The following is a 17,671-nucleotide window of genomic DNA, read 5'->3' as shown; positions in this document are numbered from 1 at the left end:
CTTTAAGCTACCAACCTTGATGATGGAGTGTCCCGAAGGAGAAGCTGGTACCTCTTGCATAGTTACATACACACTTGGCCTGGGAGTCAGAGAAGCTGGAGGTGGATGTGACAGAAGCTGGAAGAGCTATGGGCCCTCCTGCTGCCACACGCCAAGCACGTGATCCAGCAGATAGGTGACGCATGCAGGAGCTGCAACAGTACCTCACGTCCCACTCTGACCTTCTGAATTAAGGAGAAAATGACTGCTATTCTACTTCCACCTTCTGAAAGATGTGCAGGATGTCTCATGATCCCAGCTAAGGTGGAACTATGCAGTGAAGGAAGTTCTGGGAAACACAGTTTCAGCTTCGCTGAGTTGACACAATACAAATCCTCCACCATCCTTCCAAAGGAGCCTTGTCATTCAGGTTTATGCTTCCCACATTTGGAGACTTGGACCAAGCTGTCGACCATACTTAAGCAGCCTTCCCACCAATTCTCATCTTGGGACCTGATCAGTCAGTTTTTACTGTGTACCAAACCACGTCAACACTTAGTAGTTTAAAGCAACAAACATTTATTATTTCTGATCTGTTGTGATTCTGTGCACCAGGTGGGCAGTTGCTCTTCTCTGGTCAGGATCTGCTGGAGGCTGAGTGGTCTAGGACATCTTCACTTATTCAGAGTGGTCAGACTGTTGCTCAGGTGGCCTCAGCTGAGATGACTTGTCTCTGCTCCACTATCCATTATCTCAGTACCTCAAATTGCACTGGCCCCATCCTTTGCAGCATAGCCAAGGCCTCTAGCATCCTTCCACAGTCTTAAACATACACCCAGGTTCTGAGTCTTGGTTGGGGGTCTCACATAAGCTCATCACTTGTCATCTCAAGCTCTTCCTCTTCAGTATTCTTGTGGATATGTTTCCCACAAAGCCACTTCAAGTTGGTGTTGACACCCTACCACAGATGGTGACGGCCACACTCCATGAGAATTATGCTGCTTCTGAGGGTCTTAATGCTACAAACCCTCAAGGTATCAATATACCATCTTGTTCCCTAGAGTCCTTAATATACCAAAGCCAGGTGCTTTTTACATGCAGAAGTGGGGAGAATATTTACCCTCTCCCACTTGTATTTCATCTCCTGGGCATTGACCCAGGCCTGCTTGTGCCTCTGGGTCAACATTTCCTTTTAAAACCAGTTTCTCAGCTTCTGCCTGCATGCCATATTCCCAATGGTAAGTCACGAGTCCAGGAGCATGGAACTTGTATCTGGGACAGATATCAAGCTGTCCTTTTCATTACCCAAAGGTGTATTTGTACAAAGAGAGTCCTCCTGACCTTTCTCACTCATCAGTGTATCAGCTTAGCCTGAATGCCAGCTCAAGTGAAGGTCAGGGTCATGGCTCACAAGGCATGCTAGGTCCTTCCCAGTGGGGGTCTCTCCCCTGCTTTCCTGGCTCTTCTTCTGTTCCCTTCACATTCACCCCCAACCTCATCCTTCCCCGCTAACCTCTAGGTCTCTGTGCTCTAAGTACAGTGAATTATTCACTATTTCCTCAATGTGCATCAGCTGTTAGATCTCCTTAACTTTACTCATACTGGTCTCTCTCCTTGAAATATACTTTTACCAATTTCTATTGTACTTGGAGGTTGCTTCTTCATGACTCAGCTCCAGTGTTTATTCACCTGTTAAATCATCCTCAACGTTTCTGGCCACAACTAGTTACTCTAGTAGCATCATTTAAAATAATTTTCCTACTAAAGTATGTATGATATTCTGAGCTGAAACTATGACTCAACCTTGGCAGTCTCTAACTGGGAAAGTTGCTTGATGGTAGGAGCTATCTCCTACCCTCCAGCACTGGGGATAAGGTAAAAAACAATACTTAGAATGTGAATGATCAAATGACTGAACAGATAAAGAAAGAATGATGTAGAAGAAAAGAAAGCATGTAGGAGGTAGATGACAATGCCACAGTTGAAGGCATGCAGAAATGACAAGTGTTGCCTTAGTTGTGGGAGTGACAAGTTATTTCAGAAGACTAAGAAGGGGCTCTGCTGGAATCCTTGATTTCTTGGTCAAGGTGCTTTGATCAAGGTGCATTTGAGGGGAGAAGGCACAGTTCCTAAAACTGGAACTTGTCCCACTCTGGGCAATGGGCTGAAGATATCTGTATACTAGCGACTTGGGAAGGGATGTCCTAGGTGATGCTGAGCTGAGACTATCCTGAGGAGGGGGCTCTTACGTCTTGGGTCTCTTAGAGGTTTGAGGATGTCTGGATACACACAAGCTGTGCCTTGTGGGTACGTATTTATAATAACAAATGAGGCACTCGGTATACAGTATTGAATGAATAAATAATAGAAAATAGGGCTTCCCTGGTGGCGCAGTGGTTGAGAGTCCGCCTGCCGATGCAGGGGACACGGGTTCGTGCCCCGGTCCGGGAAGATCCCACATGCCGCAGAGCGGCTGGGCCCGTGAGCCATGGCTGCTGAGCCTGCGCATCCGGAGCCTGTGCTCCGCAACGGGAGAGGCCACAGCAGTGAGAGGCCCGCGCACCGCAAAAAAAAAAAAAAAGAAAGAAAATAGCTCTAGCTTCAAACTGGGCAGCTATTAGGAAAATATACACGGAAATGTTAATGTACATTTCTGTAAATAGTTTTTCCCTGGCTTTTCCCCTGTTCCTTGAATTTCTATAATTTTGTCTTTTATATATGGCAATATTCCAGTCTTTTTTAAAAAATTTTATTTACTTTTGGCTGCATTGGGTTTTTGTTGCTGCACGCAGGCTTTCTCTAGTTGCGGCGAGCAGGGCCTACTCTTCATTGCGGTGCGCGGGCTCCTCACTGCGGTGGCTTCTCTTGTTGCGGAGCACGGGCTCTAGGCACGCGGCCTCAGTAGTTGTGGCTCGCGGGCTCTAGAGTGCAGGCTCAGTAGTTGTTGTATACGGGATTAGTGGCTCCGCGGCATGTGGGATCTTCCCAGACCACGGCTCGAACCCGTGTCCCCTGCATTGGCAGGCGGATTCTTAACCACTGCGCCACCAGGGAAGTCCTCCAGTCTTTTTTAAAAGACTGTTTTTTAGAGCTGATGTAGGTTCACAACAAAGTTAAGTGGAAAGTACCGAGATTTCCCATTCACTCCCTGCCCTCACAGGGCGCATTTTATTTTCTACTCTATTATTTTTCAAATACAGCAAAACATATCCATTGTAAGACAGAAACCTCAAATAAGCAAAAAGGGAGAGGGAGGAAAAATCTTCCCATATAATATCTTCTAAAGATAGCCACTCTTAATTTTCGGTGGCTATGCTGATGTAGATAAATATTTTTCTTAATAACCTTGCTTATAACATAATTGAGTAGAAAATAACTTTTCTTATACACTACACTTTTATTTTTTAAAGATTTACTCTCTTTTGTACAAAAGGTAATTCATGTACATAATATCAATTGCAAAAGTCACCAAAGGGTATATAGCTTCTTCCATACCTTCCCAGATATAACGTATGTATTTAGAACTGTATATATATATACATATATATTTTTCCCCCAGACAAATGGTAGCTCACCCCAAACATCATTCAGCACCTTGTTTACTTACAACAGATCTTAGAGATCTATTACATTTCAGTTCACTGCAAATTTCAATACTTTTGCTAGGTGGCAAGAACTATTAAAGTCAAAGATAACTTTTTTTGAGTAGGACCAATTAAGACAAGTAAGCAATAAAGAGAAGCTGATGCCCTTTGAATGATACTCCAAACTGCTAATACAAGGAGGCACAGAGAATGGGGGTTAGGCAGACAACAGGAACTATGGAGTGGGCAGTAGGGAACCGGCCAGAGGCCGGGGAATGGTGGGCAAGAAGTTGTCCAGTTCTAGCTTGGAAGAGAGGCTGCTGGAGAATGGGAGTGGCTGAGGTGAGTGACTAGAGATAGGAGGGAAAGTGAAATTTATGGAGAAAAAAGAGCAAGGACTATTGAAATCTTAAAGAATCTCTGGTTTTGTTCTACTTTGCATGTGTAAAGGAGAAATTTCTGCCTAGCTGTAATCCCCAGTTTATGCTTCATAGCACATCCTCGTGGCCTATCTATCCCAGTTGCTGTCCTAGCTGGTTTTGCCTCTTGCAATCCTCCTCCGCACGGCAGGGCTGCCCTGATATGATCCCTGATATAATCCCCTCGAGGGGATTCTCAAGGCCACTCTGTACCTGTTTTGTGTGGCTCTGCTTGAGGTGACTTCTTTATCAAAGCTGGGACAGATGCCAAGAAGAAAGCAACCTCCCCTCTCCTGAGACTCTTTTAATGCTCTCTCAGGGGCCCAGAACCTTCATTCAGTACCTTTCCTGGTATAGTGCTGGAGCTTCCACTTCTCACAGATCCTCTGTTCTTTGCCTAGAAGTGGGAAGTCTTGGGAACTGCTCCCTGCTTTCTGAGGGAACAGGTCTTCTGCCAACCTTCTGAGGGGCCCAGGCTAGACTTGTGTTATAATTCTTGGGCTGGGGATTTCTGCTTACCCCCATTGGCAGCACTCAAGTTGGATCAAAATATTTGTCTCGTGTAAAAGTAGGGATTTTATTTTGTACAATGCTAAAATAGCTCTTAGGACAGGCTCTGTGTTAAAAAAATATATTGAGTAGCTAGAAATAATGAGTAGAAATAATGAGAAGATAGAAAGGTGGGTAGGTTCCCAGGCTACCACAGAAAAGCTTATTTAAGCGGAATGAAGGTGGAGTCTACGTTAAAAGAACTACAGATCAGAACCACTAGGTGTAGCAATACTTCTAGGGGAAATGTCCTCAGAGGTTCCTGACAGCTCTAAATAGGACAGCGGATCCTGCCAGTTCCAAGCTCTCAGTGGAGTCCTTCTGGGCAGAAAGTGGAATTCTAGGGTTGCAAAATAGAGCCTATAATGGGGAGTGGGAAGCCCTAGGAAGGAGAAACCCATACTGGGTTTGGAACTGAGTGGCTGCGGTGGGCATGGGAGAGTTAATGAGCCTGGGAAAAGGAAGGTTCCTGTGGAGAGGACAGGTTGGTTGTCTCTTCCTTTTTCATCTGTCTCACCAGGGAGCTTCTGCATGTGATGAGCAGAGACTGAAACCCTTAGGGGGAAGAGGGCAAGTGGGAGGAGAAAAAGGAGGAGGAGAGGCAGCTAAAGCGTTTGGGGTCCTTAGTTACAGAACACAACCTTCTTTTCCCTACTTTCTTGTTGGTAGATGCTACTGCCCCCTGAGGGAGGGTTTCCCCGCCCCTAAAGTCCCTTCTCTTCTTGCAGAGACCCTCCACCCTGATTTGACCTGGGAAAGGCAAGAAGGTGCAATCAGGACTTGGGGAAGGGAGACTGAGAAAAGATGGAAGTGTGGCAGGAACGTAGAGTCAGAGCCGACAGCAGTGTTCGCAGGAAGTGACGGGGAGGGGACAAGGGAGGCAGTTCCTTGAGCACACATGGAAGGACCAAGTGGGGCGCGGCCTGTTTGCATTTTTATGCTTTTTCATAGGTAAAAATGAATAACCTTTCTCTTGAGATGAGGAGTCTTCCATTGGCTGGAGAAATGGAGTTCCACTTAGGAAAAAGAGCTTTTGTCTTGGGAGTTAACATAAAAACCCAGTCTAGCGGATTGAGTAACAATACCACGGCCATTATTTTTAGAAAAAGGAAATATACCCCAAGATGACTAATTCTTGTGGTGGTACATGGTGAAGGAAATGGTTCTATTGTTACACCCAATGATTGTTCCACTGCCCTGGCCTTCTCCAGGAACAGGTGTGCTCTTCGATGGGTGTCTGTCATATGCTCAGTATGACACAGACCACATCATTTTCCCATCTGCAGACTCGGCCACCACATCCTGATCTTGAAAATCTGAAATGTAAACTGAACTATGCTCCTTTTAGGACTCTATTCTTAGTGACTTATGTGAATTAACTTCTTGCCTAAATTTCCACACACTTAAGAAGGTTCTTCCACACATGCTTTTGCCTCTCCTTGAGAAAACGAAACAAATAAACCAAGACCATTTTATCACATGATATTTTATATGCAAATAGACAAAAATATTTGTTTCATGTATTAAGTAGTTCAAAAAAACAATTACAAGTATGCTAGTCATATATATGACAATATATATGTGTGTATATATAGATAGATAGATAGATAGATGATTTTAGGTTTTTCTCATTAGTGTTTTTAATTAGGAGATATTTTAGCAAAATTGTTTTGAAGTCAGTCTTCTTGGGTTAAAATCCTAGCTCTGAAGTTATTAGCTCTGTGTCCTTAAAAGCTAAGTAACCTCTCTGTGTCTCTGTTTCCTTGTCTAAACAGGGCTAACATGGACTCTGATGGCAGGATTAAATGAGTCAATACATTTAAAGTTCTGAGAACAGTTTTTAGAATATATTAAGTGCTCATTGAGTCTTCGTAGCTGTTATTTAAACCTAAAATAGTTCACTAGAATGAAAATAACTTGTTGTAGTGGCAAAAGAACAAGATTAAAATCAGGCAGATCTGGATTTGCATCTTTAAATCCTGGTCCTTGCTTGATCTAGAAAATTATTTAACCTTTCTGAGTTTCAATTTTCTTATTTGTAAAACAGGAATAATGATATCTACTTTGTGAATGTTACTGTGAGTCTTAAATAAGATAAGTAACACGTCATCACATGATCTTCTAGTCTCAGTAACATATACGTAAATGAATGAACTTACTTTTATTAAGTCTTGACCCTTGAGTACAGTTTAAAAAATATTCTCTGTAATGAAATGTGAAGTATGCAGAAAGCACTTGGGCTACATATTGAAGTAGAACTGATGCTTCCAGGAAAAGCACTAGAGTGATTGAGTTGCGGGCTGAACTAGCAGCTTGTCTCAGGAAACACCATTTTTTCCTGAAAGAACAATGGACATACTATGGCTATACACATTTGGAATTTTAGCAGATATTTTCTTGAAAAAGAATGGAGTCTGTCACTCGAGGAAAACAATTGACAGTATATGATGACAATGACAAAATTCAAGTTTTCAAATGAAAATTAAAATTTTTGAAAACTTGATCCACTATTACGAAATGTGCCAGTATTTGGAAGGACCACATAACTTAATGGGTCAGTATTTTTTCAAATGACTGGTGCATGACGTAAGAAAATCGTGAATGAGCAAAAGATACCTTCAAAGTATGTTACCTTACACCTGTCAGAATGGCTATTATCAAAAAGACAAGAGGTAATGTGGAGATTTCTCCAAAGAAGACATACAGATGGCCAAAAAGCACATGAAAAGATGCTCAACATCACTAATTATCAGAGAAATGCAAATCAAAACTACAATGAGCTATCACCTCACACGGGCCAGAATGGCCATCATCAAGAAATCTACAAACAATAAATGCTGGAGAGGCTGTGGAGAAAAGGGAACTCTCCTACACTGTTGGTGGGAATGCAAATTGGTATGACCACTATGGAGAACAGTATGGAGGTTCCTTATAAAACTAAAAACAGAACTACCATATGGGAATGTAAGTTGATGCAGCCACTGTGGAAAACAGTATGCAGGTTCCTCAGAAAACTAAAAAGAGAATTATCATATGATCCAGCAATCCCATTACTGGGCATATATCCAGACAAAAACTCTAATTCAAAAAGATACATGCACCCCTATGCTCATAGAACCACTATTCACAATAGCCAAGACATGGAAACAACCTAAATGTCCATAGACAGATGAATGGATAAAGAAGATGTGGTACAGGACTTCCCCGGTGGCACAGCGGTTAAGAATCCGCCTGCTGACGCAAGGGACACGGGTTCGAGCCCTGGTCCGGGAAGATCCCACATGCCGCAGAGCAACTAAGCCCATGCACCACAACTACTGAAGCCCGCGCGCCTAGAGCCCGTGCTCTGCAACAAGAGAAGCCACCGCGATGAGAAGCCTGCGCACTGCAACGAAGAGTAGCTCGCCACAACTAGAGAAAGCCTGCGTGCAGCAACGAAGACCCAATACAGCCAAAAATAAAATAAAAATTTTTAAAAAATAAATAAATTTACAAAAAAAGAATGTAGGACAATTAAAAAAATATGATAGCACTTATATGTGGAGTCTAAAAAATAATACAAATGAATCTATATACAAAACAGAAACAGGGCTTCCCTGGTGGCACAGTGTTTGAGAGTCCGCCTGCTGATGCAGGGGGCGCGGGTTCGTGCCCCGGTCCGGGAAGATCCCACATGCCGCGGAGCGGCTGGGCCCGTGAGCCATGGCCGCTGAGCCTGCGCGTCCGGAGCCTGTGCATCCGGAGCCTCTGCATCCGGAGCCTGTGCTCCGCGACGGGAGAGGCCACAACAGTGAGAGGCCCGCATACCGCAAAAAAAAAAAAAAAAAAAAACAGAAACAGATTCACAGGCATAGAAAACAAACTTATGGGTACTGAATGGGAAAGGGGGGAGATAAATTAGGAGCATAGAATTAACAAATACAAAATACTATACAAAAACTAGGTAAGCAACAATGATTTACTGTATAGCACAGGGAACTATATTCAGTACCTTTTTTTTTTTTAAAGAAATGATGAGAGTTTACATTATTTATTTATTTTTGCTCACATTGGGATTCTGACATGAAAAATTTGAGTACTGCTAGGGATCATGATTTCTGAACACTAGACTAGCTGAACACTAGAATCACCTGAGGAACTTTTAAAAAATACCAATGCCTGACCCCACCCCAGCTCACTTAAATCAGAATTTCTGAGTTTGGAGCCTGGACACATTAATATGCATGTATATTTTCAAACTTCCCAGGTTTTACTAATGTACATCCGGGGTTGAAAATTATTGCCCTAGTGTACTGTTTTCTAAATCTGTCCAATCCTAAGTACCATCTGAGATGGTTGTTAAATGTCCCGGGCCCTTCCCTAGATCTAATGAACCAAATCTCTGGGGAAAGTGCTGGAAAATCTGTTTAATAAGCATCTCCAATGATTCTTAACATGAGACAACTTTGGGAAACACTGCACCATTCTCTTCCCAGCCTCCTCATTTTTGATGGTAGACTAGCTAAGGTGTTAGTTGCTAACGAAGGCATTAATTACTCAACAAATTCAACCCACTGAAGTTTGGAGTACACACTTTAAAACTTCCCCTGGGAAATTACCCATTCTTGTGAGATTCTGCACGCAGAAATGACTTTAAATTTTAAAGGAATAAAGACAATATAGTTAATTATTTGACAAGGTATTACTCTTATATGGAGGGCCTTTTCTCCCAGGCCACTCAAGTTTCAGTTTTGTAGGAAGTACTTTGTACATTTGGGTTGGGAGAGAGAATTTTACATAGGCAGCTGACTCCTCAGCCCACTTGTTTGGAGGGACCTAAGTCAGAGGACTGGCAAGAACCAGTTTTTCTTGATTTGATTGTCTTGGACCTAGGATAAAAGCTTTGTAAATACAACAATTTCACTTCCTCCTGAATTGTAAGAAGGCAAATAGATCCAAGAAGGGGTCAAATGGATTACTCTGGAGTGCTGATCAGAAAGTAGTTTATGGGAATCACAGTGGAGAAGTGAAACTTGCCTGAGAGAATACACCCTCAAATTCCTACTTTTTATCTTTGGGTAAAACAGGAAGAAAAACACTGCCAGCATTCAATAGTAATTTACTGTCTGCAGCATCACAGTCATTCTTTTTCCTGGTCAAAGAAATGTAGAAATCCCTCAACTATGAGTGAGTGAGGGCAGAGATCGAGCCTTATTTTTATGTGCTAAATGCTAAATGCCTGGCTCATAATAAATGCTTGGTAATAGTAGTGATCATTTGTCTCGAGCTCAATGTTACAAAGATACAAAAATATTAATAATTTTATACAGCACATTTCTTCAATGTAACTTGTTTTCAACAAGGCTCACACTGAAAATTTGTAAAAACCTTTAAGAAAAACTTAGTTCGTCCAGAAAAGATAACCATCAAGGTGAAAACATTATGTTCGTCTGGGGAGTGGAAATGAGGGGGTTACAGGAAGAAACTTTTCCCTTTATAGCTCTCTACTACTATATTTTTAAACCATGAACAGCTAGCTTATAGACATCTTTATTTATTTATTTATTTATTTATGGCTGCATCAGGTCCTCGTTGCTGCGCGCGGGCTTTCTCTAGTTGCAGCGAGCGGGGGCTACTCTTCGTTGCGGTGCATGGGCTTCTCATTGCGGTGGCTTCTCTTGTTGCAGAGCAGGGGTTCTAGGTGAGCGGGCTTCAGTAGTTGCGGCGCGTGGGCTTCAGTAGTTGTGCCTTGAGGGCTCTAGAGCACAGGCTCAGTCGTTGTGGCGCACAGGCTTAGTTGCTCTGCGGCATGTGGGATCCTCCCAGACCAGGGCTCGAACCCGTGTCCCGTGTTGGCAGGTGGATTCTTAACCACTGCACCACCAGGGAAGTCCTTAGACATCTTTTAAATGAGAAATTTTAAAAGATATTGAATTACATAATCATGTAAGTGGAGACCATGCAGTGACCTTGGAGACCCCTCTCTCCTCTTCAACCTCAACTCTCAGAATAGTTCCAACTTCCTCTTCACTGTTATCTATAAGTGGCAGTATTCGAAAGCCCACAATTCTCTTCTTCTATCAAGAGGTAGAATCTTTTGAATATGGGTTGGCCATGTGATTTGCTTTGATCAATGAGATATGCTTTGATCAATGGGATGTTAGCAAATGTTACACAAGCAGTCTTCAGAAACACTGGTTCAATAGGGCCTGCCGTTTTGGTGTTCTTGTCACTTGTCTACCTGCTGCTGATGAGTGACAAGGATCCATTTGCCTTCACTGCCCTAGCCGACCCCTGGACACATTAGCAAGGCCACCTGGGGACAGTCGGCCCCCATCTGATTCTCCAACTGACCACAGACACATGAGTAATCCCAGAGGACATCAGCCCTGCCTGGCCCAGACCAGTAGAAACCTCCTACGGAATTGTGAACTAAATAAATGGTTGTTGTTTTAAACTACAGAGTTTCAGTATGGTTTGTTATGCAGCAATTGTAACTGATACAGTCTCTAAATTAGGACTTCTCTGCTCTAGTCAAATAGGTCCATTTGATCTCCATGATTAACCACTGTCCGTCCACCTTTGTTCATACCCCTTCCCTAAATGAACTGTGCTCCTTGCCTTCATTCTGTATCCAAGATCTATCTCTTTTCTTTGACAGTATCTTCAATTCCTCCACCTCTCCATGACCAAGAGCTTCCTTTTCTAAACTCTTGTAATATGCTTTATATCCATTAAGCATGCCAGTGCTAGTTTTAAAATTCTATTGGAAATATTTCTGTAGTTTAACACAACAGAGATTAATGAGAGTTAATCCAAAGTACTTTTACAGAAATATGTTGTTTAATTTGTTCCTTTCCAATTTTACTACTATTTAACTCAATAGTCTAATTTCTCTGATACCTGCACAACACTTAAAAGCTCCCATTAATCTTTGTATGTATATGTCCAATTTCTGCCATTGTAATGTTGACTTCTAAAGGGTAGAAACTCTTCCCCATCTCTCAAAGTGTTCTTCACAGGACCTAGTGTATAATACATAAAGAACTGTGCTCTGGCTTTGGAGTCAGAAAAACCTGAGTCCAAATCCCGGGCACCTACTAGCTGTGTGACCTTGGGTAAAAGAATTAACTTCTCTGAAAGCCAAACTTTCCTTATTTTAAAAAATAATTAGGGACTCCCCTGGTGGTGCAGTGGTTAAGGCTCCACGCTCCCAATGTAGGGGGCTCGGGTTCGATCCCTGGTCGGGGAACTAAGATCCCGCATGCTGCAACTAAGACCCGACACAACCAAATAAATAAATAAATAAATATTTAAAAAATAATAATTATACTTAATCTGTAGGGGTATTTTGAAGATTAAATGACCTAAATGAAACCTAGTCAGTACGGCACACATAGTAGGCCTGCTGCAAATAAAAACTTTTCCTATTAAAAAAAAAGCCTCACGTTGAGATGTAGAACACAGGAAGTTTAAAACCTGGCCGCTCAAAGTGCAGTCCTGTGCATCTGAGCAGCACTGTCATCCGCTGGGAGGTTGTTAGAAATATAGAATGTCAGACCCCAACCAAGACCTACTGAAAGTGGATTTTTAACAAGATTCCCAGGTGATTCCCATATATGTCAAAGTTTGAGAAGCACTGCCTTAAAAGACCTTAAAGTAAAGCCAAGAGATCGATAACATTGATTTGACATGATGTCTGGGCAATGAAGCACTTAAATCCACTGGATTAGAGTCTCACCTAACCTCATCATTTGATGGGAATTTCTGATAATGAGCCCCCCAAAGAAAACTTGCATCATCATACACCATCACAGTACTTCCTCAAAGGAAGTTGATAGAAAGAATTTCTCTCTTCTCTGAACTTTAAAACCAATTAATTGATTTCTACTAAATGTGAATGTAGACGGACTTGTAGATTTAAAACTTATCTTGAAAGATTTTTTTTCATTAGCCTCCAACATCTTTCTTTTCATCCCTAGGAATTAAAGAGCAAGGGGAAGAGTTACAAAGAATACCATTTGTTGCTGTAAAAAGTGCCTGTAAATAGAAGTTGCTTAAACAAAGCTAACTCTTGAATCTATAATCCAATATACACATTGCTTGAATATTACTCTATGGGGACAGGAACCAAAGGAGGGTTTGACGTGGCCAGTAGGAGACAGAAATGGAAAATTTCTACCCCAGAAGCCTTTCTACTAAGGGAGCAAATCTGGAGACTTAAGGGCTCAACGGCACTATTTTCACTTCCCTGTTGCTTTGTGAAATAATGTTATTTGGGCTGAAGTTCTAGTTTCTCCTCCATAGGCCTCATGTGTCCCTGGCTGCCTTTATAAACATGAGTCAGTATAATGGCACAATAAAAATAGAATCAAGGAGAAAATAAAAAAAAACTAAGAAGAAGCATTCCAAAGAGAATGTCAATTTTTAAAAGTCTGAAACTTTCTCTGAGGTGCTACTAACTTCTACTTGGCTTCAGACTGTATAGTCACTCTTCCTTCAGAAATCTACCAATTACACAATTTGGTGGAATTAGAGCTCACAAAGATTATGCAAGTTTAATTTTTCTAGGCCCTGTTACCTTTGGGCCAGGATCTAAGCACTGTTCAGTTAGCTCTCACGAAGGACTGCTATGAACTTCTAATAACTGCTTGGTGATAGAAACTAAAATTTTCATTAGAAGTCTGGTTGTAGAGCTTGGGACTTTTGCCTTCCAGAGCCACTGTCCCAAATCAGTCAGGCTGGTGGAGAAAGATGCATTTGGGGAGCCCAGAATCCCTTGGATTTGAAGCTTTATTGCTCATTCTTTGTATTATAGTTCAGATTAGCTAAAAATGCAGACATAAGGATGCTAAGAAAAATGGAATCCATATCTTATCAAAATAATCCAATTTTAACCGATTGGTTTAATATATCCTTTTCATCTAATTCAGTCCTTTAGGGAGGCATGAATAAGAAGGAATACTAAGATTCACCTTTTCCTTTTAAAAATCTGAAAAGCAGACCAAAAACAATAATGAGATAGAGTTGGGTTTAGGATAAAAACTAATGCATGAAAATTGAGATTCTCCACAAAATTGGTTGAGTCTTTGGCCTCCTGGTCCTAACAGAAATAAATTATTAAGTGACTGAAGAAGACTTCATGTAAATACTCATTTGTGTGATCTTCAAAGACTAGGTAAACAAACAACATGAGTAAAATGGAAATTCTCACTTGCTCAACTAAGGAACAGAACATTGTTTCTCTTTAAGACCAATTTATGGTAGAGGAAGTGAAGCATTATCTTGACTTGAGGAGGAAGTGCCTCTGTGTTCCAAGACCTAGACGTCAGACTGGGGGAAGAGGGAAGAAGTTAACAGAGAAAAATATACAAGCTAGGAAAGAGAGGCAGAAGTGTGTAAAGATGGGCAAAAAGAAGTAAAAACTTGTAGCAGAACTCTCTGTCAAAAGTGTTTCCAAGGAAAATTTATTTTAGAGTTAATGACAGAGATTTCAGTTTTGGTGTTAGAGATTTTTGCTAGATTTTTAAGGCAGAGAATGTCAAGTAATAGTGACAATTAGAAAACACAAACCAAAATAGTTAATGGGATTGCTAATTTCTTAAGCATTCAGGTACCTGCCTTGCTACCTCCAATTAATGCCAACTACAGGGTAAGAGCCAGCAAGGATGAGCTATGCTAAATACTTGGCCTTAAAAATGAAACATACGGCATTAAATTCAATTTGCCCCTTTAATTTATAGCATATTTCCATTCTGAATCATTTTTCAATTGAAAGAATTTCAAAATGTTTCAGAAACTTAACAAATGCAGTAATCATATTATTTGATGCCGAAATGAAAATCTCTCTGAGGTGGAAAATGGGAGTTATTCAAGAGCAAACAGCATCCATTACAATCAATTATATTCTAAATAACAAAATCTCTAGTGCGTAACAAGCCATTACAGCTTCACAGGAATTCAGAATGCTGTACTAAATAAAGCAATTATAATCTGTCATCCCGTCCTCAAGATAAGCAGTACTGCCCTGGAGCTTACCTTATAGATTTCTTTGGTATAAATTAGACCCACTGAAGTATATAACCAGAAATTTTAAAATGTCATATTAATTTTACCCTATGGAATATGTAACATGTTCCTAAACTCTAACATGTTCATGTTAATTTTTATAGAATATCAATTAAAATTAATCTTCTGCAGCAGCAATGGACTAAAACTTTATATATAATACTGTAATTGTGTCTGCAGGAATCAGTGATTGTAAAAATGCCCAAGATAAACAGTGAAAAATGAATATGGAAAAATAGAATCACATTTTTAGAGATGTTGTAAGTTATACATTATTATGAAAAATGTTTACTTTTATACCATTATGTAGTATCATAAGGGCACCAGGGCTTTTGTTTTGTTCACTTTTCCTAGAAGCGCAGATCAAATTCAGTTATAAACTGCTCTGGCCTACTGAATCGACTTGGCAGGCACTGTTGACTAATTGTAGAGATCAGGAATAAGGTGGAATTAGAAACGACTTCGAGGTACTGAGCTTGGGTAATGCTATAAAGATATGTAAGAATATGAATTTTGGGGTCAAAAGATTAAAGGTTTGGCCTTATTTATGTGAAGTAGTCACAGATCCACAAATGAAAATCTGGAGGTCATGGGAGAAAGACATTGGAATTGGAAATACAGATTCCCAGGTCATCCAAAGAAGATAATAGAAGGTGTGGCAAGTGATGAGTTTACCAAGATAAGACACTGGGGGGAATAAAAAAGCAAGAATTTCAGTTCTAGGAAACAGATGGTTGATAGGAAACCAAAGAACCTCGAAAGGAGAAAGTGAGGAGGTAGAATAATTAGCAGTGTGCAATGACACCACATCCACCGCGTGATAGTAGGGAGACCTTCGTAAAAGAGGGGTGGCATCAATAAAGAGCTGAGTAAATACATTATTATTGGAACAGCCACGCACTGGAACTCTATGTAGTTATTAAAAAGGATGAGGTCAGGACTTCCCTGGTGGCACAATGGATAAGAATCTGCCTGCTAATGCAGGGGACACGGGTTCGATCCCTGGTCCAGGAAGATCCCACATGCCGTGGATCAACCAAGCCCACGTGCCACAACCACTGAGCCTACGCCCTACAGCCCGCGAGCCACAACTACTGAGCCTGCGTGCCACAACTACTGAAGCCCACGTGCCTAGAGCCCATGCTCGGCAACAAGAGAAGCAACCGCAATGAGAAGCCCGCACACCGCAACGAAGAGTAGCCCCTGCTTGCCGCAACTAGAGAAAGCCCACGTGCAGTAACAAAGACCCAACGCAGCCAAAAATAAACAAACAAATAAATAAATAAATAAAAAGGATGAGGTCAATCTGCATGTACTGACATTGAAAAATGTATACAAAAAAGACAAGTGACAAAATAGCATACATAGTATCCTGTCACTTGTATACAAAAGAGGACACATGTAATCGTTGAACTGATGAAACTGAAAATCATAATTGCCTCTGGGGAGGGTCCCGAGAGCTGGAGATCAGATGATGAGAGAGGTTTAAGTTTCACTGTACACTTTTTTGTACCACTTACAATTATTATCATGCGGATGAATTTTTTTAAAAACAAACTATTAAAAAAGATTATTGAACCGTGTCAAATACTATAGAAATGCCAAAGAGGTTATAGCCTGAGATAAAGGTCATTAGACTTGATGACTAGGGGCCTTGGGAACTTTGAGAAAGTAGATTCAGTTGGGTCATTTGATATTGAGAGAGAAAACTGTATTGTAAGTGGCTGGAGAGCACACTTCAGGAAGACAAAGAATTTATGCTGAAAGAGTTGAGGTTTGATGGAATAAATTTGGGAACTGATCAGTTGTGTGTATGTGCATATACACACACACATATATATTTAATATATACAGACATACATTTCTCTAGTTATGGGAAAGGCAATAATGGGTTTTATCTGGAACTGACAATTGGCAAGCAGGATGTGACAGAAAGACAAACTGTTGAGGAATTTGAGAGTGCTGGGAAGAGCACTCGGAAGTGAATACAGGGTGGACTTGCGGGGGGGAAATCATGAGGATTTGGGGGGAGCTAAGTATAGATGACAACATAATGGAAATAGCCTGGAGGAGGTTTTGACACCCGGAGAGGTAATTGAATAATAGGAATAATAGCCATTTAGAGGCATACACCATCCAGCAGATTGATAGAAAATCATATTTTAAGATTTCAGCTACAAAGGATGTAATTCTGCTTTATTATAGTCACCAAAGAGAAAGCAGTTTAAAGCCAATTTCAGAAGCTCAAGTCTCATCAAAAGAGCAAACCTGACATAGTGCCAACTTTTTTTTTTTTTTTTTTTGCGGTACGCGGCCTCTCACTGTTGTGGCCTCTCCCGTTGCGGAGCACAGGCCCCGGACGCGCAGGCTCAGCGGCCATGGTTCACAGGCCTAGCTGCTCTGCGGCATGTGGGATCTTCCCGGACCGGGGCACGAACCCATGTCCCCTGCATCGGCAGGCGGACTCTCAACCACTGTGCCACCAGGGAAGCCCAGTGCCAACTTTTTGATTACAGAAAATATTTGCTGAAAAGGATGATTTCCACAAAATGAGTAATTTAAGAGACAAAATCAAGGGTGACTATAATAAAAATTCTGCATACTGTATTTGAATAAAACAATAAATGTGACTTAACTCAACCTAGAGCAGATCGGAATCACCCCATAGTGGTTATGGCATGGCACTGCAGGTGAGCTCATACGGATCCCATCAGAAAGTGTTTCCAGAAGTAGGTAAAACCGACTCTAGGATATCCACAGTATATCTGGTTGTGGTTGAACCTACACTAGAATGAAATGAAACAATATCTAGCCCTGAAGTTGCTATAACCTCTTGCTCACAGCTAAGTTCTTGATAGGCTACAAAAGCCTGGAGACATCCCTGGGCCTGATTTTATAGGATTACACTGCAAATGAACCTGCCCCCGGGGGCCGTAAGTCTGGTCCTTCTAGTGTTAGCAGGTCAAGTCAGATTTGGGACTAATTGAGAAACTGTGTTATGGCTTATATGTGGGAACCTGCCTTTTCAACTGGATCTAAGTAATGTTCCATGAAATAATGCAGAAAATTAAAAAAGACTCTAACCGAAATAAA

The sequence above is a fragment of the Orcinus orca genome, chromosome X (genome assembly GCF_937001465.1).
Source record: "Orcinus orca chromosome X, mOrcOrc1.1, whole genome shotgun sequence".
Lineage (NCBI taxonomy): Eukaryota > Metazoa > Chordata > Mammalia > Artiodactyla > Delphinidae > Orcinus > Orcinus orca.
This window is presented reverse-complemented; position numbering follows the sequence as displayed.